This window comes from Ambystoma mexicanum, chromosome 14 (assembly GCF_040938575.1).
Source record: "Ambystoma mexicanum isolate Mex_15411 chromosome 14, UKY_AmexF1_1, whole genome shotgun sequence".
Lineage (NCBI taxonomy): Eukaryota > Metazoa > Chordata > Amphibia > Caudata > Ambystomatidae > Ambystoma > Ambystoma mexicanum.
Window position 1 is genome coordinate 139411525 of NC_090940.1, and position 23211 is coordinate 139434735.

A 23211-nucleotide genomic window follows, 5' to 3' on the forward strand; every position below is an offset into this window, starting at 1 on the left:
TCTTTTGATTAAATCATTGCTTGTGATTGCTTGCATATGTTCAAAGCGGCTCCCGTAGAAATGTATAATAAGTTATGCATTTTTGACCACATTTAGTGTTTTTGCTCAGCCAGTTTAAAAGCCATTCTGACAGTTGAAAAGTCAAATTCGTTTTTCTCTTGTCTTTAAAAGGGGAAGGTGGGAGTCATCATCTGTTTGGTCTGTGTTATTCCTGAGTACCTGCTCTCTCCTCACATCTATTTAAATTGCCTATTGGTGGGTTGAGGGGTGTTGCAGCGGGAACTTCTAACCACAGTTCTATCTGTTCCAAACCAACCTAAAAGTATTCTTTTCTTTGCTGCATTCTTTTTGTGTTCATTACCTGATTCCCAGTGCATTAAAGATAGTATTCAATGTTCTCGTCAACCCCATTGGTGATTGTTGTTACCTATTAAAAATATATTGTGATTTTAAATTCTAAATAAATTAAATAAATATTTACCGTTACAAACTGGCCAGATTCCTGGTTCAGTGTGACCGGGGCGCAGTGGGGGGGGGGGGATTTTGAGAAGGGTGCGATATGAGTGGTATATCATTCAGAATATTCAATTTATAGACAAAAATAAATAAGCGTTTCATTTGCGCACTACGTGCTAGGCGAGACTTTGGTGTGCGCCTGATTGAAATCCCTTACAAGTGGAAGGCTGAATTGGGCTCAATAGGGCATGTACTTGACAATAGGTCGGCCACTGGGATTTTCCTCTTTACTAATCGAATTTTCCTTTTTGATATCGGAGCGGACGTTATTTCAGGGTTCGCTGGCATGTCAGTGATTTCATGAGCCTCAGGGAATAGCATGACTGACACAGAGTTTCGGGTTAGATGCAAATTATAGTTCAGATTACACTTCACGCAGGGCCTTTCCGGCTATGAGCCACAGAGGGCTAATGAAACCACAGATGCAACGTGGCAAGATAGTAGAATGGATTCAGCGTTGGCTCTCACCTAGACTCTCATTGCTGATCACTCTCACTCTGTTTCCCTAGTACAGCACCCTGTCAGAGCAATTCGGGTGTGCCAAGGCTCTGGATGCTGTGTTGATTCAGGCATGTGCAAGCCCCCACACCCCCATCCCTGTGTATTTTCTCCTCGCTCAAAATTCCAATAGATTTAAGAGTTCATAAAGGGGGGCTCCAAGATACAATGAGTTGCAGCAAACAAACCGTAATCGAAAAATAAGAAGGGGCACACTAGTTTTCAGCGATCCCTTGGACTTTCATGCGATAACAGGGGCTTGCTTCAAAATGCAAATGAGCTCTGATGTAAAAAGCCTTCCCGTGGCTTGATTGCCTTCTAATTTGCTTTGTCTGGTTTAAGCTGGCCAAACGCTTTACTTTGACACCTCCACTGATGGCATACACAAACGATCACAGATTACAGACAATGCTCACAAGCTCCAGTAGGTATCCCAGCCGACCCACTGCTGACTTCAGGAGACTGCCTCAACCTTTGCTATGGACTCGCTTGCCCTTGAATATCAGCAGGTGTAGAGGGAGTTGGGTCAGAGTCAGCACAGCACAGCAACTCCCAGCTCCAGCTTCAAGGGCTGACTGGAGGAGACTGCCTCACCCTTTGTGGAAGGCTCGCTTCCCCTTGAATATCAGCAGGTGTAGAGGAGGTTGGGTCAAAGTCAGTGCAGCACAGCACCCCCCAGCTCCAGCGGCTGACTGCCTCGCCCTTTGCATCAGGCTTTGCAGAGTGCTCGCTTCCCCATGAATATCAGCAGGTGTATAGGGGGTTGGGTCAGAGTCAGCACAGCACCTCCCAGCTCCAAGGGCTTACTGCAGGAGACTGCCTCGCCGTTTGCCACAGGCTTTTCTTCCGAGTACTGGTCCAAGGCCCCAAGGGACACTATGGAAATCTCTACAAGAGCACCAAAGGTAATTCTTGGAGGGGAGGATAGTGGCCTCCACCTCAGGCATAGAGTAAGGGTAAGTCAGGCTGATAGCCTGGACACCAAGTGCCTTACCTTTACACTTGGGTTCACCCTTTCTATGGTCCGAGGCCCCACAGTCCCAACAGGTGCCAGGAGTACGAGGGACTAAACTGGATCCAGTGGGAGCCTGCTTTGCAGCAGGAGTACCACTGCTCTTACTCCCATCCCTATGAGACTCATCCCCACTAAATGTTTGGACCTTAGAAGGAGAATGTTTATGTTTATTCAGATGTGGCTGCTTCTTGGACTCATCCTTCTGAAGGTGTCACCTTCTCTTTGTTTTTGTCCTTCCCACTGGGATCCTTAGGGGACACCCTGTGGGAGACCCACTTATCAGCCAATTTAAAGGGGTCCAAGATATTAAGGTCAGCAATGTACCGACGCAGCTCTGGTGAACAAGCCTCAGAAAATTTTTCAGAAAACAGGAGGTGAGACAATTCAACAAAATACTTGGCTTTGTAACCATCAACCCATCATATTCATATGTGCAGCTCTCAATCAATCCAAAACATATTCTCTCTCTTCTTATAATCTTTTCATAATCCCTGAACCTCTTAAGGTACTGGCAGGTGTCTTAGGAACCAAAGCAGTTTCCATGCACTCATAATGGCTTCTTTCTTCCACACTCAGTTTCAGAATACAGTCATAACCTGTCTGAGGTACTCGACTTATAAATAACACTTAGCCCAATCTCTATGGTCAACATCATGGATACCACAAGCCATCTCAAATGCTTATATCCATTAGAGGATATCCAAACCCTCCACATACACACCAACCAAAGATTTCATAAACTTGGCTGCAGGAGACCTGACACAATGAAACAGTTTGGCTGAAGTCTCCACCCTAGCTTTCTCTGAAGTCTCTGAAATTCAGAGTCTCTGTCTTTGAGTTCAAGATCTCAGTTTTTGAGAACAACCTGTTCTACCAACTCCTCCTTCTTCAATTCTGCTTCAGTCTCCAACCTTTTGTATTTAAAGGCTAGTTTCATCCTCAATAACTCAAGTTCCAGGGCACTTCCCTGAGAAACAGTGCTGGGTTTTGGAATAGATGTGACAGGAGAGGTGGCAATCCCAGTGGTAACATCTGTGACTTCACCAGGGGTAAGGACCCCATCAGAGCCCCCCTCCCCATTTTCATCATGAGTATCACAATCTGACTGGAAATCCATAAAGGCAGCTATAAGCACTCTGGAGAGCCTCTAAGCTCATACTGGTTAATTTACCATGTGCAATAGTTTCCATTATTCGTAGTGCAGTTATCAGTATACACTAATACCACCCTAGTAGTAAAGAAGTGTGGATATTTCATAGTAGCTAGGTTAAACACTGTCTTAAAACCAGTGATTGCACTGCAGTACCACCAATGTAAAGACGGGAGGGGGTATCTGTACTTCTGCCATCTGTATGCTCAGGTAAAGGCACAGAACACCCCAGCCAAGGCTCCCAATTTGGTATAATGGGTCGAGCAGGCAGGCTTAAGCATTCAGGAGGTGATGCAGGATGGTTCTTAAGTACAGTGTTTCCCCAAAGTCCCCACAAAGGAATGTCCACACACTATGTGAGGTTTTAACACAGCTTCTTTAGATAAATAAGGTTCCGTAATATATATACATTTAATTAGTAACGGGCGAGGGCGCAATCAGAATGAAAGGACCATTCTGATTGGCCCTCGTCGGGGCATTAACCGGCTGGGAACCCCTGGATTCCATGCCTTTGTCCCTGGCGCGGGCGTGGCAGCCCCTCAGCCAATGAGGAGGCTCGAAGCGGGGCCATCCCCACTCTGAGCCTCTGCACGGCTGGAGGCCGCCTTCGTCCCCGCCGCAGATTCAGGTATTTTTATTTTTTTGATCCTCCCACCCCCACTTACCTTCTGCCTGCCTTGTCCCCGGTGGGGGACGATGGCAGACTCCAGCTGTGTGGAGACTCGAAGCGGGGACATCCCGCTCTGAGCCTCCACACGGCTCTGGAGGCTTCCATTGTCCCCCGCTGGGGACCCAGGTAAGTTTTTTTTTCTCCATTTTCCCCCCCCTCCCTTCCACCCTTCCAACCCCACTTACATTATTGGTGGCCTTCGGGAACGGACGCGCTGGGAACTGTTCCCAGCACGTCCGCCCCCAGCGCATCCGCTCCCGATGGTCACCATGGAAAGTTAAAACGGACTCAGTTTTCCCTTTCCTGGCGGCCATTTTCTTGGTCGTTTTTTTTTTTATGTCCTGAAACCCAGCAGCGTTTCGGGACAGAAAAAAATGCTTTTAGTACCCCAGTCCCACAGATCTTGCGGGCCTGGGTACTAATAGCTATATGCCCCTCGCGCCAGGGGCCTTACCGACTCTGGTAATGCCCCGGGGCCTTTGTTAAGGTCTTCGCTTGGGCCTATAACTATGGGCCCCAGGGCAAGGGCATTACCTGAGTCAGTAATGCCCCCGCCGCTCGGGGCATATTGCTTAAATAATAACACTTTGTACTTTGGCAATACTTATTCAAAGAATGGCAAATATATATACTCTATGTGGTACCACACAATACTTAAATTCAGTAATAGGTGCACTAACTGCAAACAGTTTTAAATAGGCATCTGAATTCTTTTTTTTTTTTAAAACCATTATTTTGAATTTTGTGCAATTACAACATAACCAGAAGATAAAAGAAACAAACGTAAAAAGTTGTCCTATGCATCCCCCTTCAGAAATCCCTCATCCTCCCCCCCTGGTATACCCCCCATCCCCTTTCCCAACTCGCCCCACCCAGTTCGTCGTATTGCCCCACAATCTCTGACTCTTGTGCCCCCTCTCTTTCCCCACGCCCTCCACCCCCGCCTATCCCAACTCTACCAATTTAGCCCAAGTTTTTGCAAATTTTTGGGGACACCCACTTTCCCTGTAGACCACCCGCTCTAGCTCCATATAGTAATCCATTCCCTCCACCCACAAGTGTAGGTTTGGTTTCGTCTGATTACCCCCAGCCCACCGCCAGGACCTTTCCCCCCCATCATCATGGCAGTTCTGATGAGGTCCTTCTCCCTGTTGTTGAACCCCAGGTCCCCCCATATATGCAGGAGAGTCAGTTTAGGGCAGTCTGGAATCGGAGAGCTGGCGGCCCTGGATGTCTTGACTCTGACCCGGCCCCAAAAGGATTGTACCTCTGGGCCTTCCAACAGCGCATGAAAGAATTAACCTGTCCCCTCTCTGCACTTCAGGCACCGGGGGCCTGGCGTCCTGTCCATCCGATGGAGGCGGTCCAGAGCATAGTACATCCTGTGCAGAACCTTATATTGTATCAAGCGCAGTCTCATACATATGCTGGCCTCATTCAGTGAGCAAAGCGCCTCCACCCAGGACTCCTCCTCCAGCACCCAGAGGCTCATCTCCCATTTCTCACTTAACTTCTCTTGGGCTTGGATGTGAACCCACAAAGCATTTGGTACAAATGCGTGATTGCCTTCCCCAGAATTTCCCCTTCCATAAGATTAGCTTCGATCTGAGACCTCTTGGGAATGTCCCATGTGTCCCGCTGCTCTTGGGCCATTGCATGTCGCAGTCTCGTATATGTGTAGCCTTCCCGATCCTGCAGGCTGAACTTCTCTTGCAGATTTTGAAGTGTCCAGACGGTTCTGCACTAGGCTGTTCCCCATTTTCCTTACCCCTTTATCCTGCCACCTTTTCTGCCTGCCCCGTCCGCATACTGCCGGCATATCTGCCTTCTCCCAGATGGGGGCCTCCTTGGTCACCACCCACTCCCAGCACATCTCTCTAAGAGCTGCTCTGCAAGAGTCCATTGTACATAACCCTGGTTGAGTAATCCCCTGAGGGACCCGACGCCCATATAACCTGTACCATGCCAGCTGTGTTTCCATCCTGCTCAGGTCCAATGCAGTATGGGGCAGCTCCCTCCTGCCGAACATCCACTCCTTTACAACCAGCAGCTGGGACGCCCAGTAATAGTGCTTGACGTTCGAGACCCCAAGGCAGGTGAATTCTTAATTGAGGTATAACAGCCTAGATTAGGGAAAAAAGAGAAGTTAGTTATGAACAATGGCAGAATGCTTTCTTTAGAATAGATGCACAATTCTGTGCGAGGATCCCCCCCCCACACCCACATACCTGGGCAGCCTGCAATGCAAAGGTTAGGAGTAACTTATGTCTTTTACAGCCCAGTCCAATAATGTTCAATAACCTTATATTTCCTTTTAACAGGTTCTACCACCCCCAAAGTACCCGAGTGACCTCAGGAGAACAGGATCCAAGACAAATATGGGACCCCTTGACTATTCCTGAGGCTAGAAGATGCTCTTCCTCACCACAGTACCTTTGATGCCTTGGCAGGCGAAGTGGCAGAGTTTCTCGTTTTTACCTGATGATTCCCTCTGAGGATGGACCCCCCCCTTGGAAGAAGGAGCCACTGGTATGCTGAGTCCAAGAAGAAAAATGGAGCCAAAGTCTTTATGAAGTGCAGCAGTTTTTCTCTTCGCGGTGCTCCCCTTTGGCCGACAATTTCTCAGGTTGTAGAGGTCATGGGAAGCTGAAACTTGGTGTGGGCTCCTTAAAGGCTTGGCAGATTAGAGTAAGACCCCTGAGACCCTTTAACGACTTCTGATGGCAACGGGTGCAAATGTCACTTTTGGTGTCAGGTTTCAGATTTACGCAGTTGTCCAACATTCATTTGGTGCTGCAGTGTTAGGGTCTTCTATTTCTTGAGTATATTGGTTGTCCTTGGTTTATGCTTAGGGGTCGAGTAAGAACAATATGTTTTAGTTGGGAATGTTAACTGAGAGTCTAATACAGGTTGGGCCTTAACTTTTCTGTTTAGAGTACTGACTTTAGCCCAAGTCAAGATGGAGGAAACAATCAGTAATCTGATTGGCCGAGGACCCCATAAGGTCAGTTGAGAAACATTCTCAACTGCATTTCATTGTCTTTGCTTCAGCTGAGTGGTTAAGGATCTAGGAGGTCCAGGTTTAGGCTAAAATCCAGAGGGCTAAGCAAGATTTCAAGACTAACAATGAGAAGATCTCACTGGAAGAAGTTAATAGTGAACACCGATCTGAGATAAGTGCAAGTTTCAGGTACTTTAAAAGACTAGTGGATCGTAAAAATGGTTTAAATACATTTCCAGTGTTTATGATTTGTAAAGGAAAACATTGTGCCCTTTTATTTAATGGCTTGATAAACGTCGCTCTTGGAACAGAGCTAAGGAGAACTGCGGAGCGTGTGTTTGCTTTTTGTATCCAACGTGGCGTCTGAAAGAAAGGGCTGGTCAGTTTCTCCCTTCGCAGATACATCTGACAGCTGTTCGCATGTCAGTATGTTTTCCGTATGCAAAGGAGAATGCAAATATGAGCCTGCGATGAACGTCTAATTGTTTGGTTAAGGTTCCCGCTATTTCGCATTTTTTTTTCCCTTTCTTCTTTTTTGGACCTCTTCGTTCGAGGGGAGGTCTGCCCCACCTCTCCGAGGTAATTTATATGCAGTAGTTTGAGCGAAAGTCGTAATCGCTTCGCTCCTTTCTTAGAAGAACTTCAGCACGGAATACCATTTGAAAGTTCTTTGTTTCTGGACGCGCAATCGTCTCGGTTTTAGAATCGGTTTTGCAAACGATTCTCGGCGACGGAGGGCGGTGCAGCAGTCTCTGCTGTTCGGGTATCGGAAGAACTCTCATTAGAGCTCCAACTCAAGGCTGTTATTTGTTTGCACTTTTTCCTTTGCAGACTGCGCAGCGACTCAAATTTTATTTCCGTGGAGACAGGAGCATGCTTTTGGACTTGTTAAAAGCGAGCTCGCAAGGAGAGCAGAGGCATCCAATTGAAGCTCGTCAACAGTCAACTAGAGATTTAGCAATTTCTTAATTTTAAAAAGAAGTTCATTTCCTCTCATGTATACCACAGCTTCAGAACCCTGAATAGTCAGAGCAACAGTCTGTTGGACAGTTAAGTACATATACCATGAACAATGGTCAAACAAAGGAAGCAGTTTAATTTAATGAGATGAACATTATGTCACATCAGAGATGCCACAGTAAAGCACATTGCAACTACTTGAGTGCAAGAAGAAAGCCAAAACCTTCCTCTGGGCACTAAGTGTGATGCTGGAAATGCATTGGAAGGACAGGGCCTCCGTATCCTTTACTGTTTTTATCGTGTGTTCTGTCTTGTTTTCCATGCAGGAGTTCATGTGGGACTCTTGGCGGTGCAGCTCTCTTTTGGTTTGGTGGACAGACCCATGGGAGCCTTGGGTGGGGGTGCACCCCTGTGCCCCTAGTGTATGTTTTTGGGCACCTGTGGGTGGCCCACAGAGCAGAGTATGGGCTGCTGGCAGCTCCATGCTGAATTTCACAGGTGCTCCGAGTGCCCTCCATTTTGGGATGCCCAGGCCCTGTCATTGGAATCAGTTGATTCCCGATAGGAAACGAGATGGCCCCGGTGGCCTCTTGCTTTCAATTGCCTGTTAGCTTGTTTTCCCAAAGTCCTGGGAAGCCCTGACTCTGTCCCTTCCCTGTGACTGGCTGTTGAGTGGAAGTGCCATATATGGTGGTGTTGTGAAGTCCAGGCCAGACTGGCTGGAGAAAACAAGTGAGAATCAGATCGACTACCCCTCTCTTTTAGTCTTGTATGGAACTTAGGAGAGAGTATCAGGAAACCTAACTGTATCAATGATTAGGAAATCGCCAGCGGAGAAAAAATTGCACTGAACAATTCAAATTGTAACAAGGGTTCTGTCTCTTAAATAGTCATAAAACGTTTTTAAAAAACCAACATTTGTGAAATAACACTCAATCATACCACTCATTCTACATACATCTCATCTAACAGGGGAATTCTAAAGTGAATCTAAATCTTTATAGACATAACATTGCTGTTTGAAATGTGCATTTGTGACAGAGGAAAAAACCATTTGTTTTTCCTAGAACAGTCGACATATGTTTCGGCCCGTTGTGATGTACCACTTTTGTCAACGGTGGTCATCCAAATAAATGTAAGGCCATCTTCAGGACGCCAATTGCTTTGTAGTTGATCAATCTTGATCCCCATTTAGTACATACACACATCTGCAAAATAATTTTTCATATATCAATGTAAATATATTCATCTTATATAAGACTTTGCTGTAAAACATTTGTTTTTGTAAAATGAAAACGACAGACCAAGGTGCATATCTCCCTAAAAACTCAATTTAAGAGCGATGGCTAGTTGTATATTGTGCTAAACCTACCTTTACCCCACTAAGACCATCTTAAGCTATTTAGACTATTGAGAAAATATACAGTCAAACGGTGTCTCTAAACTGTACTACTACTTTCGTCTTGGGTTGGTGTCACTTAATGGGACCCTGTGATCTAAATTCTTTTTAGACCATTTGCCAGATTTCGAAATATATTGAATACACTTACAACTACTTTCGTATTGGGTTGATGTCACTTAATGAGACCCTGTGATCTAAATTCTCTTTAAACAATTTGCGAAATTACAAAATATTTTGAATAAACTTACATGTACACGTTCTATGTGACTGGAATTCTTCGTTTGTCTCGCTTGTCTGAGCTTGTTGCATTTGAATCTTCAAGCGCAGGTGTGTTTGGATTGCGCTCTATGATGCTTGTACCTAAAATTAATTAAAGGAACTCTTTAAAGAAAGCGCCTATGGATAATTTAGTATCGCTATTTAAATATATTACAGTTCGTCACTGGCCTCTTTTAATAGAGTGAAAAAAAGGGTAATGACTTACAAATTAGCATCCGCTGTTGATAGTTGTTAATGCCTTAGTGGAAAGTTGCCGGATGTCTTCTAGTAGTTTAAGCTGGACTGAAGGGCTGTGAGTAGATTAGTTACCTGTGGTAAAAAACACCGAAGCTAAGTTAGCCCGAAAGCACTTCAATGTGTGAAAAAACAATTGTACGAATGTTCGTAAAATAGAAGCTCTATTGAGGCTGAGAGGCACGCAAACATTGCAAGTGTCTTTATTATTGTTTTGAAATCCATTGTTGCCACAACCCATCGGTTTTTATGCCGTTGGTATTAAGTGTGCCCTGAAGCTGTTTGCTAGCCAACATATTATTGGATGCATTCTAATGCAAAAAAAGGACTCATTGGTTTCGTTGTTTTAAATCTGTGTAAGCCTATTGGTTAGTTACACTCCTGGAGGTATAAAAGACAGGAAAGGCAGGCAAAAGATATTTTCCTGTTACAATCACTCGGATCGAAAGGCTATTTGCCTTTAGAAATCGAACAGAAAGGGCGCATATTTTACCTCTATTAGCTCTTTAGTCCTCGGCAGGCATTCGCTCGCTGGCTGACTTGTCACGGGCTTCGGTAACAAAGCTTGAAGTGAAATTGAGTCTAATTTATATACGGTCACATGATCTACAGTTGTCGACACGTGATCGCCAGTCTATTGTTGCACGCTTAAAGGATGATGGAACTAGTAGTTTGGAACGCTACCGTGATCACAATATAATTGTTAGGTGTTACTGTTCTATATATTGCAAAGTGGTCTTTACTTGGGTTTGTTTGATCTAAGTGTGTACGTACGACTCGCGCGGTAGTAAAGATACTGTTGAAAGCCTAAATATAGGTAAAACTAGTGATGTATAACATTGTGACCTATATTAGTTCAATTTTTTGGTTCGTATTTACCAAACGAGTTTTTCTAGATTTTATCTGATTTTCATATATCCGCTCAAATGGATTGAATGAACTAATTAAGACTGTTACTTTGTGTAACTTTGGTAAAGCGTCTTGAAAGAACTATTAGTCGATGTAATATTAGGCCCTATAACGGAGCCTAATTTCTAATTTGTGCTTTTTGAATCATGTTTCTATTTGGTATATTTGTTTGACGTAATTAGTGTTCTGTGATAATAGCGCGGGTGTCATGACCCTTGGGTTCGAGGAACCGCGTCTCTGTGTACCTTAAAGAAGTGTGTTCCATTCTATGCCGATATTAAGGCCATGTTTCACAGTATCAAGGTTATATATCCATTTCTGCTCGCATCTGGACAGGTTAAGGTCCATGTTGCCGCCCCTGGGGGATGGTTGGATCACTTGAATTACACACCAAAGTAATTCTGTATATTTGTGTTGTTTGAGGACATAATGTGCCACCAAAGGTTTGTTGTCTAGTTTGTTTCGAATACAGCATTTGTGTTCGCAGATTCTTTGGCGTACCTGTCGTTTGGTTTTGCCTATGTAAACTAAATCACATGGGCATTTAATAGCGTACACTGCCCATTTGGTGAGGCAGTTGGTAAAGGTCTTCAAATGGATGGTGGTATTACATAGTTGAATGCTTTTCATTGTCATGGTCTGTGCACATACAGAGCAATTGCCGCAACGATGATGGCCTATCACCGGTGGTAAGCCCCACAATTGGGTTTGGGTGGTATTTGCCTTTGGGGGTCTCGGATATGTGTGGACTATAAGATCTTTTATATTACGTTGCCTTTTAAATGCAAAACGGGGCATAGAGGGACTAAAATCCTCTGTTTTAATCATGTGCCAGTGTCTTTTAACGATTTTTCTGAGATGGCTGCTAATCGGGCTATATGTGCTGACACATGTGATTTTGTCTTCTTTGTTGCGTTGAATGGGTTCTAGACATGTGGTTCTATTCATGTGTAGTGCTCTTTTGTATGCCTGCTGCACAGTTTTTTTCGGGTAGCCTCTATCTTGTAGCCTTTTCTTTAGTGATTTTCCATGTTGTTTATACATCTCTATTTGTGTACAGTTTCTGCGTATACGCAGAAATTGCCCATATGGCAGGCCTTCTTTCAAACCCAATGGGTGAAAGCTTTGGTAATTCAGCAAAGTGTTTTTATCTGTCGGTTTTCTGTATAGACTGGTTGCTATGTCTCCTGTGTTTGTCTTTTGTATTTGAAGATCTAGGAAAGGAATGGTATATAAATCTGTGTGAATGGTGAACTGTATGTTGGGGTTTTGAGTGTTCAACCATTTATGAAAGAGTGCCAAATTGTCTGGCGTGTCTCTCCATATCATATAGACATCATCTATATATCGTAACCATGTTATGATTGATTTTGAGTAAGGATTTGCTAGATCGAAAATGGAGTGATGTTCCAAGTCGTCCATATATAAATTGGCCAAGTCTGGGGCGAAAGTTGCTCCCATGCTTGTGCCTTTGAGTTGATTGTAATAACGTCCGTTATATAAAAAGAAGTTTTCAGTGAGCGCTAATCTAATGCATTCTAATATGAATGCTGTTGGGACGCTGTCAAGTGTTCTAGTGCGTCTATTTAAATACTTAGCCATCACTCTTAAACAATCGTTTTGTGGGATGCTGGTATATAAGCTAACCACATCTAGAGTAACCAAGATATCTGTTGGATTTACATGGAACATTTCCAAAGTCTTAAGCATGCTGGTGGTGTCTTTCACATATGACTTCATTTGAGACACAAAAGGTCTCAAAAACCAATCTGCATAGATAGAAAGGGGCTCAAGAATGGAATTGATGGCCGCTACGATTGGTCTACCTGGAGGTGTTTTGTCGTTCTTATGAATTTTAGGTAAGATATAAAAAGCCGGGGTGGTAGGGTGTAGATTGACTAGAAAATCTTTCTCTTCCGGATCTATCCATCCCTCTTCCATCGCATGTTTCATTAGACTGGCTATTTCATCTTGCAGCCTTGGTGTAGGGTCTTGTGCCAGTTCCCTGTACGAAGTATTGTCATTCAGATGTTTCATGACTTCTGTTTCATAAGCGTCTTTCCCCCATAGGACTATTCCGCCCCCCTTATCTGCTGGCTTGATTACGAAAGAATCATTTAGCTGTAGAGATTTGAGGGCTTCTCTTTCTGATTTTGTGAGATTATCTCTGGAATTGTTTTTGGTGTTAATAATTGTTTGGATTTCATGGGAAATCCTTTGTTCGAAAGCCACTATAGCTGGACTGACCATTGTGTTGGTTGGAGTGAATTTTGAAGGAGGTTTTAAACCTGTAGTTGTTGGTTCTTTTCTAGTGGACGTGGGATTCCGAAAAAAATACTTAAGGCGTATTTTTCTGTAAAATTGTTGCAGTTCCATTTCCGTCTCAAAGGATTTTGCTCTTGTTGTGGGTACGAAAGACAGCCCTTTGGATAGAACACTGATTTCCATAGCTGAAAGTACATAGGGACTGAGATTGAAAATGGGGACTACCATATCGGTGGAGGCCCCTGCCAGTTCCTGGTGTTCATTCTGGGTGGTCCTTGGTTCTTGTTGCGGCCCCGTTGTCCTCGTCCTCGAAAAAATTGTGGAGAGGGTCCTGCTTGGTCATTGTCTGAACCGCTGCTTGTGGACGCATTGGAGGAGTTGGAGAAATTTACATAAGGTTGCTTCCTGTTTCCTATGTTGTAGCCTCTACCTTGATTGGCTTTCTGTAAATCTTCATAGTAACTTTCTATCAGATATGGATAGGTTTTTGTCTCTTTATATTGTTCCACATCTTTCTTTAATTTCCAGATTTTTTTGTCTAGAGTCAGCTTCTTAAATTTGATGATCTCATCTTCTATTTTTTCCAGAGTTGACTTAACATCTTTGATGATTTTGTCTTGTTTGATTTTGTCTTCTAGTGCTGTTATTTCTATTTTTTGTAGGTTAGCTTCTTCTTCCGCTGTATCTATGATTAGTATCAATAGATCTCTTGAGCATTTGTTGCTTACCCCACTGAACTTGCATTTGAACTTCGAATTGTTTGTAAATACTCTTGGAGTGTTTTTTATTTGCAAGCCTTCAGGTATTGTACCTGCTTTTAGATAAGCTAACATTAGTTGGCCATGGGATTCGGTCCGAATTAATTTTTTCTTTTTCTGCATCAAAAGGTCAACATCATTTGATTGTGATGCAGGGACTGTCTTGTCAAGGTTTTCACCTAAAAGTAATGGCATACTCATTATCTTCTGGTAATATTCATCTGTGAAAGAAACTAAATTTCCACTGTCCATTTTAGCGGTTATCAGTACACTACTATACGTTTACAATCACAGTAAACCCAACAACCAAGGGTTGTCCAATGGAGGTTTTAAGTAATGGGTAATCCCTCTTTTTTGATAACGGGGGGTCTGATCTGAAGGAAGGGACAATCTTTAGAGAAAACAAGTGAGAATCAGATCGACTACCCCTCTCTTTTAGTCTTGTATGGAACTTAGGAGAGAGTATCAGGAAACCTAACTGTATCAATGATTAGGAAATCGCCAGCGGAGAAAAAATTGCACTGAACAATTCAAATTGTAACAAGGGTTCTGTCTCTTTAATAGTCATAAAACGTTTTTAAAAAACCAACATTTGTGAAATAACACTCAATCATACCACTCATTCTACATACATCTCATCTAACAGGGGAATTCTAAAGTGAATCTAAATCTTTATAGACATAACATTGCTGTTTGAAATGTGCATTTGTGACAGAGGAAAAAACCATTTGTTTTTCCTAGAACAGTCGACATATGTTTCGGCCCGTTGTGATGTACCACTTTTGTCAACGGTGGTCATCCAAATAAATGTAAGGCCATCTTCAGGACGCCAATTGCTTTGTAGTTGATCAATCTTGATCCCCATTTAGTACATACACACATCTGCAAAATAATTTTTCATATATCAATGTAAATATATTCATCTTATATAAGACTTTGCTGTAAAACATTTGTTTTTGTAAAATGAAAACGACAGACCAAGGTGCATATCTCCCTAAAAACTCAATTTAAGAGCGATGGCTAGTTGTATATTGTGCTAAACCTACCTTTACCCCACTAAGACCATCTTAAGCTATTTAGACTATTGAGAAAATATACAGTCAAACGGTGTCTCTAAACTGTACTACTACTTTCGTCTTGGGTTGGTGTCACTTAATGGGACCCTGTGATCTAAATTCTTTTTAGACCATTTGCCAGATTTCGAAATATATTGAATACACTTACAACTACTTTCGTATTGGGTTGATGTCACTTAATGAGACCCTGTGATCTAAATTCTCTTTAAACAATTTGCGAAATTACAAAATATTTTGAATAAACTTACATGTACACGTTCTATGTGACTGGAATTCTTCGTTTGTCTCGCTTGTCTGAGCTTGTTGCATTTGAATCTTCAAGCGCAGGTGTGTTTGGATTGCGCTCTATGATGCTTGTACCTAAAATTAATTAAAGGAACTCTTTAAAGAAAGCGCCTATGGATAATTTAGTATCGCTATTTAAATATATTACAGTTCGTCACTGGCCTCTTTTAATAGAGTGAAAAAAAGGGTAATGACTTACAAATTAGCATCCGCTGTTGATAGTTGTTAATGCCTTAGTGGAAAGTTGCCGGATGTCTTCTAGTAGTTTAAGCTGGACTGAAGGGCTGTGAGTAGATTAGTTACCTGTGGTAAAAAACACCGAAGCTAAGTTAGCCCGAAAGCACTTCAATGTGTGAAAAAACAATTGTACGAATGTTCGTAAAATAGAAGCTCTATTGAGGCTGAGAGGCACGCAAACATTGCAAGTGTCTTTATTATTGTTTTGAAATCCATTGTTGCCACAACCCATCGGTTTTTATGCCGTTGGTATTAAGTGTGCCCTGAAGCTGTTTGCTAGCCAACATATTATTGGATGCATTCTAATGCAAAAAAAGGACTCATTGGTTTCGTTGTTTTAAATCTGTGTAAGCCTATTGGTTAGTTACACTCCTGGAGGTATAAAAGACAGGAAAGGCAGGCAAAAGATATTTTCCTGTTACAATCACTCGGATCGAAAGGCTATTTGCCTTTAGAAATCGAACAGAAAGGGCGCATATTTTACCTCTATTAGCTCTTTAGTCCTCGGCAGGCATTCGCTCGCTGGCTGACTTGTCACGGGCTTCGGTAACAAAGCTTGAAGTGAAATTGAGTCTAATTTATATACGGTCACATGATCTACAGTTGTCGACACGTGATCGCCAGTCTATTGTTGCACGCTTAAAGGATGATGGAACTAGTAGTTTGGAACGCTACCGTGATCACAATATAATTGTTAGGTGTTACTGTTCTATATATTGCAAAGTGGTCTTTACTTGGGTTTGTTTGATCTAAGTGTGTACGTACGACTCGCGCGGTAGTAAAGATACTGTTGAAAGCCTAAATATAGGTAAAACTAGTGATGTATAACATTGTGACCTATATTAGTTCAATTTTTTGGTTCGTATTTACCAAACGAGTTTTTCTAGATTTTATCTGATTTTCATATATCCGCTCAAATGGATTGAATGAACTAATTAAGACTGTTACTTTGTGTAACTTTGGTAAAGCGTCTTGAAAGAACTATTAGTCGATGTAATATTAGGCCCTATAACGGAGCCTAATTTCTAATTTGTGCTTTTTGAATCATGTTTCTATTTGGTATATTTGTTTGACGTAATTAGTGTTCTGTGATAATAGCGCGGGTGTCATGACCCTTGGGTTCGAGGAACCGCGTCTCTGTGTACCTTAAAGAAGTGTGTTCCATTCTATGCCGATATTAAGGCCATGTTTCACAGTATCAAGGTTATATATCCATTTCTGCTCGCATCTGGACAGGTTAAGGTCCATGTTGCCGCCCCTGGGGGATGGTTGGATCACTTGAATTACACACCAAAGTAATTCTGTATATTTGTGTTGTTTGAGGACATAATGTGCCACCAAAGGTTTGTTGTCTAGTTTGTTTCGAATACAGCATTTGTGTTCGCAGATTCTTTGGCGTACCTGTCGTTTGGTTTTGCCTATGTAAACTAAATCACATGGGCATTTAATAGCGTACACTGCCCATTTGGTGAGGCAGTTGGTAAAGGTCTTCAAATGGATGGTGGTATTACATAGTTGAATGCTTTTCATTGTCATGGTCTGTGCACATACAGAGCAATTGCCGCAACGATGATGGCCTATCACCGGTGGTAAGCCCCACAATTGGGTTTGGGTGGTATTTGCCTTTGGGGGTCTCGGATATGTGTGGACTATAAGATCTTTTATATTACGTTGCCTTTTAAATGCAAAACGGGGCATAGAGGGACTAAAATCCTCTGTTTTAATCATGTGCCAGTGTCTTTTAACGATTTTTCTGAGATGGCTGCTAATCGGGCTATATGTGCTGACACATGTGATTTTGTCTTCTTTGTTGCGTTGAATGGGTTCTAGACATGTGGTTCTATTCATGTGTAGTGCTCTTTTGTATGCCTGCTGCACAGTTTTTTTCGGGTAGCCTCTATCTTGTAGCCTTTTCTTTAGTGATTTTCCATGTTGTTTATACATCTCTATTTGTGTACAGTTTCTGCGTATACGCAGAAATTGCCCATATGGCAGGCCTTCTTTCAAACCCAATGGGTGAAAGCTTTGGTAATTCAGCAAAGTGTTTTTATCTGTCGGTTTTCTGTATAGACTGGTTGCTATGTCTCCTGTGTTTGTCTTTTGTATTTGAAGATCTAGGAAAGGAATGGTATATAAATCTGTGTGAATGGTGAACTGTATGTTGGGGTTTTGAGTGTTCAACCATTTATGAAAGAGTTTCCTAATCATTGATACAGTTAGGTTTCCTGATACTCTCTCCTAAGTTCCATACAAGACTAAAAGAGAGGGGTAGTCGATCTGATTCTCACTTGTTTTCTCTAAAGATTGTCCCTTCCTTCAGATCAGACCCCCCGTTATCAAAAAAGAGGGATTACCCATTACTTAAAACCTCCATTGGACAACCCTTGGTTGTTGGGTTTACTGTGATTGTAAACGTATAGTAGTGTACTGATAACCGCTAAAATGGACAGTGGAAATTTAGTTTCTTTCACAGATGAATATTACCAGAAGATAATGAGTATGCCATTACTTTTAGGTGAAAACCTTGACAAGACAGTCCCTGCATCACAATCAAATGATGTTGACCTTTTGATGCAGAAAAAGAAAAAATTAATTCGGACCGAATCCCATGGCCAACTAATGTTAGCTTATCTAAAAGCAGGTACAATACCTGAAGGCTTGCAAATAAAAAACACTCCAAGAGTATTTACAAACAATTCGAAGTTCAAATGCAAGTTCAGTGGGGTAAGCAACAAATGCTCAAGAGATCTATTGATACTAATCATAGATACAGCGGAAGAAGAAGCTAACCTACAAAAAATAGAAATAACAGCACTAGAAGACAAAATCAAACAAGACAAAATCATCAAAGATGTTAAGTCAACTCTGGAAAAAATAGAAGATGAGATCATCAAATTTAAGAAGCTGACTCTAGACAAAAAAATCTGGAAATTAAAGAAAGATGTGGAACAATATAAAGAGACAAAAACCTATCCATATCTGATAGAAAGTTACTATGAAGATTTACAGAAAGCCAATCAAGGTAGAGGCTACAACATAGGAAACAGGAAGCAACCTTATGTAAATTTCTCCAACTCCTCCAATGCGTCCACAAGCAGCGGTTCAGACAATGACCAAGCAGGACCCTCTCCACAATTTTTTCGAGGACGAGGACAACGGGGCCGCAACAAGAACCAAGGACCACCCAGAATGAACACCAGGAACTGGCAGGGGCCTCCACCGATATGGTAGTCCCCATTTTCAATCTCAGTCCCTATGTACTTTCAGCTATGGAAATCAGTGTTCTATCCAAAGGGCTGTCTTTCGTACCCACAACAAGAGCAAAATCCTTTGAGACGGAAATGGAACTGCAACAATTTTACAGAAAAATACGCCTTAAGTATTTTTTTCGGAATCCCACGTCCACTAGAAAAGAACCAACAACTACAGGTTTAAAACCTCCTTCAAAATTCACTCCAACCAACACAATGGTCAGTCCAGCTATAGTGGCTTTCGAACAAAGGATTTCCCATGAAATCCAAACAATTATTAACACCAAAAACAATTCCAGAGATAATCTCACAAAATCAGAAAGAGAAGCCCTCAAATCTCTACAGCTAAATGATTCTTTCGTAATCAAGCCAGCAGATAAGGGGGGCGGAATAGTCCTATGGGGGAAAGACGCTTATGAAACAGAAGTCATGAAACATCTGAATGACAATACTTCGTACAGGGAACTGGCACAAGACCCTACACCAAGGCTGCAAGATGAAATAGCCAGTCTAATGAAACATGCGATGGAAGAGGGATGGATAGATCCGGAAGAGAAAGATTTTCTAGTCAATCTACACCCTACCACCCCGGCTTTTTATATCTTACCTAAAATTCATAAGAACGACAAAACACCTCCAGGTAGACCAATCGTAGCGGCCATCAATTCCATTCTTGAGCCCCTTTCTATCTATGCAGATTGGTTTTTGAGACCTTTTGTGTCTCAAATGAAGTCATATGTGAAAGACACCACCAGCATGCTTAAGACTTTGGAAATGTTCCATGTAAATCCAACAGATATCTTGGTTACTCTAGATGTGGTTAGCTTATATACCAGCATCCCACAAAACGATTGTTTAAGAGTGATGGCTAAGTATTTAAATAGACGCACTAGAACACTTGACAGCGTCCCAACAGCATTCATATTAGAATGCATTAGATTAGCGCTCACTGAAAACTTCTTTTTATATAACGGACGTTATTACAATCAACTCAAAGGCACAAGCATGGGAGCAACTTTCGCCCCAGACTTGGCCAATTTATATATGGACGACTTGGAACATCACTCCATTTTCGATCTAGCAAATCCTTACTCAAAATCAATCATAACATGGTTACGATATATAGATGATGTCTATATGATATGGAGAGACACGCCAGACAATTTGGCACTCTTTCATAAATGGTTGAACACTCAAAACCCCAACATACAGTTCACCATTCACACAGATTTATATACCATTCCTTTCCTAGATCTTCAAATACAAAAGACAAACACAGGAGACATAGCAACCAGTCTATACAGAAAACCGACAGATAAAAACACTTTGCTGAATTACCAAAGCTTTCACCCATTGGGTTTGAAAGAAGGCCTGCCATATGGGCAATTTCTGCGTATACGCAGAAACTGTACACAAATAGAGATGTATAAACAACATGGAAAATCACTAAAGAAAAGGCTACAAGATAGAGGCTACCCGAAAAAAACTGTGCAGCAGGCATACAAAAGAGCACTACACATGAATAGAACCACATGTCTAGAACCCATTCAACGCAACAAAGAAGACAAAATCACATGTGTCAGCACATATAGCCCGATTAGCAGCCATCTCAGAAAAATCGTTAAAAGACACTGGCACATGATTAAAACAGAGGATTTTAGTCCCTCTATGCCCCGTTTTGCATTTAAAAGGCAACGTAATATAAAAGATCTTATAGTCCACACATATCCGAGACCCCCAAAGGCAAATACCACCCAAACCCAATTGTGGGGCTTACCACCGGTGATAGGCCATCATCGTTGCGGCAATTGCTCTGTATGTGCACAGACCATGACAATGAAAAGCATTCAACTATGTAATACCACCATCCATTTGAAGACCTTTACCAACTGCCTCACCAAATGGGCAGTGTACGCTATTAAATGCCCATGTGATTTAGTTTACATAGGCAAAACCAAACGACAGGTACGCCAAAGAATCTGCGAACACAAATGCTGTATTCGAAACAAACTAGACAACAAACCTTTGGTGGCACATTATGTCCTCAAACAACACAAATATACAGAATTACTTTGGTGTGTAATTCAAGTGATCCAACCATCCCCCAGGGGCGGCAACATGGACCTTAACCTGTCCAGATGCGAGCAGAAATGGATATATAACCTTGATACTGTGAAACATGGCCTTAATATCGGCATAGAATGGAACACACTTCTTTAAGGTACACAGAGACGCGGTTCCTCGAACCCAAGGGTCATGACACCCGCGCTATTATCACAGAACACTAATTACGTCAAACAAATATACCAAATAGAAACATGATTCAAAAAGCACAAATTAGAAATTAGGCTCCGTTATAGGGCCTAATATTACATCGACTAATAGTTCTTTCAAGACGCTTTACCAAAGTTACACAAAGTAACAGTCTTAATTAGTTCATTCAATCCATTTGAGCGGATATATGAAAATCAGATAAAATCTAGAAAAACTCGTTTGGTAAATACGAACCAAAAAATTGAACTAATATAGGTCACAATGTTATACATCACTAGTTTTACCTATATTTAGGCTTTCAACAGTATCTTTACTACCGCGCGAGTCGTACGTACACACTTAGATCAAACAAACCCAAGTAAAGACCACTTTGCAATATATAGAACAGTAACACCTAACAATTATATTGTGATCACGGTAGCGTTCCAAACTACTAGTTCCATCATCCTTTAAGCGTGCAACAATAGACTGGCGATCACGTGTCGACAACTGTAGATCATGTGACCGTATATAAATTAGACTCAATTTCACTTCAAGCTTTGTTACCGAAGCCCGTGACAAGTCAGCCAGCGAGCGAATGCCTGCCGAGGACTAAAGAGCTAATAGAGGTAAAATATGCGCCCTTTCTGTTCGATTTCTAAAGGCAAATAGCCTTTCGATCCGAGTGATTGTAACAGGAAAATATCTTTTGCCTGCCTTTCCTGTCTTTTATACCTCCAGGAGTGTAACTAACCAATAGGCTTACACAGATTTAAAACAACGAAACCAATGAGTCCTTTTTTTGCATTAGAATGCATCCAATAATATGTTGGCTAGCAAACAGCTTCAGGGCACACTTAATACCAACGGCATAAAAACCGATGGGTTGTGGCAACAATGGATTTCAAAACAATAATAAAGACACTTGCAATGTTTGCGTGCCTCTCAGCCTCAATAGAGCTTCTATTTTACGAACATTCGTACAATTGTTTTTTCACACATTGAAGTGCTTTCGGGCTAACTTAGCTTCGGTGTTTTTTACCACAGGTAACTAATCTACTCACAGCCCTTCAGTCCAGCTTAAACTACTAGAAGACATCCGGCAACTTTCCACTAAGGCATTAACAACTATCAACAGCGGATGCTAATTTGTAAGTCATTACCCTTTTTTTCACTCTATTAAAAGAGGCCAGTGACGAACTGTAATATATTTAAATAGCGATACTAAATTATCCATAGGCGCTTTCTTTAAAGAGTTCCTTTAATTAATTTTAGGTACAAGCATCATAGAGCGCAATCCAAACACACCTGCGCTTGAAGATTCAAATGCAACAAGCTCAGACAAGCGAGACAAACGAAGAATTCCAGTCACATAGAACGTGTACATGTAAGTTTATTCAAAATATTTTGTAATTTCGCAAATTGTTTAAAGAGAATTTAGATCACAGGGTCTCATTAAGTGACATCAACCCAATACGAAAGTAGTTGTAAGTGTATTCAATATATTTCGAAATCTGGCAAATGGTCTAAAAAGAATTTAGATCACAGGGTCCCATTAAGTGACACCAACCCAAGACGAAAGTAGTAGTACAGTTTAGAGACACCGTTTGACTGTATATTTTCTCAATAGTCTAAATAGCTTAAGATGGTCTTAGTGGGGTAAAGGTAGGTTTAGCACAATATACAACTAGCCATCGCTCTTAAATTGAGTTTTTAGGGAGATATGCACCTTGGTCTGTCGTTTTCATTTTACAAAAACAAATGTTTTACAGCAAAGTCTTATATAAGATGAATATATTTACATTGATATATGAAAAATTATTTTGCAGATGTGTGTATGTACTAAATGGGGATCAAGATTGATCAACTACAAAGCAATTGGCGTCCTGAAGATGGCCTTACATTTATTTGGATGACCACCGTTGACAAAAGTGGTACATCACAACGGGCCGAAACATATGTCGACTGTTCTAGGAAAAACAAATGGTTTTTCCTCTGTCACAAATGCACATTTCAAACAGCAATGTTATGTCTATAAAGATTTAGATTCACTTTAGAATTCCCCTGTTAGATGAGATGTATGTAGAATGAGTGGTATGATTGAGTGTTATTTCACAAATGTTGGTTTTTTAAAAACGTTTTATGACTATTAAAGAGACAGAACCCTTGTTACAATTTGAATTGTTCAGTGCAATTTTTTCTCCGCTGGCGATTTCCTAATCATTGATACAGTTAGGTTTCCTGATACTCTCTCCTAAGTTCCATACAAGACTAAAAGAGAGGGGTAGTCGATCTGATTCTCACTTGTTTTCTCTAAAGATTGTCCCTTCCTTCAGATCAGACCCCCGTTATCAAAAAAGAGGGATTACCCATTACTTAAAACCTCCATTGGACAACCCTTGGTTGTTGGGTTTACTGTGATTGTAAACGTATAGTAGTGTACTGATAACCG

General features: G+C 41.7%; 3 long non-coding RNA genes across 3 annotated transcripts; 1 reads left to right on the top strand and 2 right to left on the bottom strand.

Annotated features, from left to right (window-relative positions):
- Positions 1–8728: 8728 nt before the first annotated feature.
- LOC138527255 (uncharacterized) lies at positions 8729–9804 on the bottom strand. Its single transcript, XR_011283833.1, has 3 exons — positions 9697–9804; positions 9461–9572; positions 8729–9018 (listed from the first exon to the last, which is right to left on the bottom strand). It is a non-coding gene; the product is annotated as an uncharacterized lncRNA (long non-coding RNA).
- Positions 9805–13914: 4110 nt separating this feature from the next.
- Positions 13915–15325, bottom strand: LOC138527256 (uncharacterized). Its single transcript, XR_011283834.1, has 3 exons — positions 15218–15325; positions 14982–15093; positions 13915–14539 (listed from the first exon to the last, which is right to left on the bottom strand). It is a non-coding gene; the product is annotated as an uncharacterized lncRNA (long non-coding RNA).
- Positions 15326–21802: 6477 nt separating this feature from the next.
- LOC138527257 (uncharacterized) lies at positions 21803–22722 on the top strand. The gene is made up of 3 exons (XR_011283835.1): positions 21803–21910; positions 22035–22146; positions 22589–22722. It is a non-coding gene; the product is annotated as an uncharacterized lncRNA (long non-coding RNA).
- The last annotated feature ends 489 nt before the right edge of the window (positions 22723–23211 follow it).